Consider the following 5,113-nt stretch of genomic DNA (forward strand, 5'->3'; position numbering starts at 1 on the left):
GAATGGCTGTTTGATTTCTGTCATGCAGACCTGCTCTCACCAGCACTCTCACATTCACGCCACCCAGTTACTGACTGCACACACTAGACTCAATCATCACCACACTATTATCGCTTACATTAATAACATCCTGATCATTTCATGTTGACCATGTCAAGCATTTTCCTATGTGCCTGGTGACCAACTGATGGTAGCCAGTTTAGCTTTGCAATTTTCCACAGGTTTATTCAAAGTTTCAGCTTCATAGCAGCTACCTTCATGTCCCTATTTAAAAATAACTCAAGTAAAACCCAGCAGCCAAGGAGGCTTTTGAAAGACGGAAGAAGGCCCCATCCTAAATAATCCAGATCCCACAAAGCCTTTCATTGATGAAGTGGATAATTCAAAACTCAAAGATGGGTTTGTGTTACCTCCATCCAGTGGCCTTTTTCTCTCAGAAAATATTGCCTGCTGAACCAACTTATGACACTGGCAATCATAAGCTGCTGACAGTTAAATTGGCACCAGAGGAACGGGCAGGTGGACTGGGCCAACCAATTGATCACTAGATTTCTATGAACTTTCTGTGCTGAGAAACAAAATGACTCCCGCAGTAGATGACAGGTTTAGTCAGCACAAACAAGCACCCAACAACACCTTACACAGGGAGCACAAACCACAAAATAATTTGATTGAAGCCATGAGGTAATGGCAAAAAGTCATATCTGTTTTATTCAAATAAATTTTTCCATAAAAGTATTTGGCAAGAAAAGCCAGCATGTCAAAACCTGAAAAGCATTCAACATCGATGATGATTTATCCACTCACGTCACATTTCTCTTTGTAATTTTAGGATCTTTTGTACTGACACCTTATAAGAAGGCTTGTCTTTTGCCAGTCAGAAAAACAAAAGCCAGCAGACAGGTTATACCAGGCTACTATATTCAGAGTGAGTAATTTTGTTCACCAGCTTGGCCTTCAGAAACTCTCATAACACTCACACAGCTCCGACCACAAGCTTAGTTATGACTCAACACGCCTCCTCACTGCAGGTTGAGCTTGCTAATTGAAAGCAGACACTGAAGTGATGCATGGGAAACTGGCAAGATGCAATGCCTGTGCAGATAAACAGAGACGCACCTCGTTTGTGCCTTTGTCAAAAAGCATATTTGTTCACAGCTTATTCTGAGGGTTTAAGCACAACCACCTTTTGGTTTTTCCAAAATGGTCTGATCTGTATCAGCGTTTAAGCCAGTGCCTGAGAGCTGTGACAGAATCTGGAAACTTTTGATGTTTAACTTAGAACAGAACAGAAAAATCTTAATTCGTAAACTGTAAGTTAGGGTGCTAAAAAAATATATGAAGAAATAGATCAGAGTGGAGAGTGGACGCACATATTTTTCCTTCTTTACTTTTTAAATCTAAGCACAGAGCAGAACATAGACATACAGTGGCTTTATGACAGCGTCTTTGTCAAAGTTTTAATTAGGCCAAAGCCTGCATGGCATATTAACAGGATCAAACTTCCCCATGAGTAATCAATGCTTTCTATGTGCTGCATTTTCTCAGAGTAGACATCAGCTTCACGTCATTCTCATACAATTTTACTCAGTGAAATAATGCAGCTATGCTATATGAAAGTGGCTAAAATGTCTGGAATAGCCAGATGAGAGAGAGAGAGAGAGAGAGAGAGAGAGAGAGAGAGTTATGTTTGTTGAGACTCAGCAGCACAAATGGTCCAAAATCACCGTGTGTTGAGACAAAGGACAGATTTATATGTGCACAGGGGGAAAGGGATGTGTGAAAGACTCAATGTCTTCATTGTTTGGAAGACACACTGAGTGATTTTGGGTGGATGATGTTATTGGGGTGATTCTTCATGTCTTCCACAGAAGTCTTAGGAGGAAACTGGTCATGTTGTCAAAGGGAACACACACAGCCATGTAAAGTTAAAACTTGTCTGCCAAAATAAACAACTATGTACTGCTGTGACTGCTTTCACATACTTATCTTTAGCATTTAAGTCTGTCTGTAGCCTCATGAAAGCACACCAGGATCTAAATAATTATTCCCCAGAGAAGAAAAAAGAATGTGAGAAAAACATGACCAACCCCTGGATTTTCTCCAGTCCGAAAATAATCTTCATCTACAAGAAATTCTCCCCTTCACACCATACTATTGACTTTACCATATATCTAGACTTGACTCCACTGATTTAGTCATGGTTTGAGTGCAAGTGGACTTTTATCAGCAGCGAAATTATAGCGAAGTTAAGGATGGTGAAAAAGTCTAGATTCAGTCAATTACCTATGAAAACATTTTGTTCAGAATGATGAGGGAAATTTGGAACTGACTAGGCTTGGCACATTAACACCTTTCACACAGCACACATATTCCTTATTGTGTGCTATTAAATGTGAGAGTCAATTTGTTATCTATTTATGATTAATGTAGCCTGATTGCTGATGTTGGCCTAAAACTACACAGCAAAATTATTTTTAGTACAGAAGAATAACTTTCCAAACAATTCCTCAAGGAAAATCAAAGAACTTTATATTAACGGTGGTTGAAACTGATGTTCGATTAAATTGAGCAACATTAGTTACATTTATCCAGCATTAGTTTTGTCTCCACATAGCAGCATGTGAAGGCAGTTTGCAACCTGCATAATATCCATTGCCAAAAGACAGAAGCTAAACATCAGCACTGAAAAACTTTTTTTTCCAGTACCACCAACAATCTAAACTAGATTTGTAAAGTTTGTCGCGACAAACTTTGATGTTGGCTTTGACGAGGCAAGTATTCGCAAAGGCAGTTCCCCTCATTGTGCTGAGTGTTTTGATATATCACATGCCCATGTTGTGCAAAATTTTTTTATTTTCACGTGACATCACGTGACATCATCAGAATACCTGTGAGGAAGTTCCCCTCATTGTTGTGAGTGTTTTGATATGTCACATGTCCATGTTGTAAAAAGTTTTTTGATTTTACATATTTTGGGGGCGGGGCTGCGGCACAACTGAAAGGCCATTCGGTACACCAATTTAAAACTTTGTTCAGAGTATCACCGTAAAGGAGCTGGTCGAGTTTAGTGTTCGATAGTTTGATAGTTCGAAAGCTTGCAGAGTTATAAACCTCCAAAGTTTATAATGGGAGTCTATGGGAAAAAAGGCCAATTTGAGACCCGGTACCGGAAGTACCGGTACTCGGATCGCTTATAGAAAAGTAATAGCAACAAACTTCAGACCAGGCTCTACAACATATCCGAATTTGGTGCATGTGGCTCGAAAGCCCTAGGCTGCATTAAATTTCATAAATTTTTGTCTAAGCTGAAATAGGAAAACAGAATGTTGGCTTCTACAAAGCCAACATAAATATCAGAATTACTTTTAGTTTTTGCTCCCAGGGACCCCTTCAAAGGATCCCCTTTTGGAAAAGCAGAAATATAATGTTGAGAACAGGACGATATGAACCATAGTGGTATACATTTATTTGAGATATTAGAACTTTCTATTTCTGAATTCTCCACTCATCAAAGATGTAGATTCTTTTAAAATTGCAGTAGGGTTAATGTTTACAACTTGCTGTGTTTAGTGTGAAACTCCACCATCATCAAAAACAATACAGGCCCTTTGCTGGCCAAATTCTCATAAAGGAGAGGAATTAATGTCCTACTTTAATATGTAAATTTGTATAAACTCTAACACCAGTTGTGTGAGTTCAGAAGATCTCCTCATAGGTGGTTTCTACACTGGACATGTTCGCTTTTGTCCAAATCTGAGTGTGATTGTTTCTGGTGTCCCTACAGTGTTGGTGTGGTTTCAGACTTACTTGATTCTATCGATCCCTGGTGCATTTTCATTTATCATCCATCATCAGAAACATGAATGAACCAACCATATTCAGCATATTCTTTCAAATTATCACTATTTTGGTGCTATTATGCACATCTCACCTCCTCTGTGTCCCACAAAGTTCCCCTGCCACTCATGGTACACATGTTGTGAAAATGAATGTCATCGGCTAAAACACACATGCATATTATTTTACTTTCCGAACAAGTGCAGATCCCGGTACAACTTGAGTTCACATTCCCGGAAAACACAGCAGAGTACAGCTCAACTCAGACCACCTCTTAGAGGTAGACTCAGGTTAGGTATGGCAGTGGGCTTCCAGGCAAACAAGACAGCATTCACATTATCAATTTTTCATGAGAATCATGGCCTGTTTCAGACTTAACTGCCAGTGAGACAGCCCCCATAGATCTAGTGTTTTAAATGATTTGCAGACTATTGACTTCTCTTCACAGTCAGGCTTGACTCATAGATCTGGGCTCATTTACTAAAACCTGGAAAATGGATGAATTACAGTAAAACCTCTAAAATAATGCTTGGGGGGCAAATGGTGAGGTATAAGTAAGTGGTTTTGGAGTCTGTCTCGATTTCCCTCCATTTCATTCTCCTTGGTCTTTGTACCAGCCCACAGATTGTTCCAGTGACTCTCTAGGCCTGAGTGAAATGCCTCCACCTCAAACAAAACAGCTCAAAGCTCTGCCTGTGTCACGGCAATCATGTTGAAGGACAGGAATTGAAATAAAAAAATAAAGGAACTAACTCAGAGACCATCAAGCTGAAAGTTTGAGGTTCAGGACCATTTCACGTAAAGACCGGCAGTAACATTGGTAAGATCGGATATGGAAACCACACTTCAGACCAGACAGAAAGGAAATACAAAAACCTACATACATTCTAAAACTGTTTAGATTTTCAAAATCCCTAAGAACTAGAACTCAGATTTAAATTGTATGGTAAGTAAAGTTTACCTGACTTTATAATTACATAAAACCTATAAACAATGATACCTGGTTAGTTAATACAAGAATGGGAGATCTGACAAATTCTAGTTGAGTAAGTTTGAGCCAACTTTGGGTCTTATCATAGGCATAAAATTACTACAAACACATAGATAAAGACAGAAATAAAATACTATTTCTGATTGCTATTTTTCAAATCAGTAATCATGTTGTGCCTCTTCTAAATTGTATACAGGGTAAAAAGAAAAGCAGTGTGTTCTGTTACCCAGAAATTTTTGTCATTCAAACCACACAAAACTTTCTGTTCTGTAATTTTTCCTT

The sequence above is a fragment of the Tachysurus vachellii genome, chromosome 18 (assembly GCF_030014155.1).
Source record: "Tachysurus vachellii isolate PV-2020 chromosome 18, HZAU_Pvac_v1, whole genome shotgun sequence".
NCBI lineage: Eukaryota > Metazoa > Chordata > Actinopteri > Siluriformes > Bagridae > Tachysurus > Tachysurus vachellii.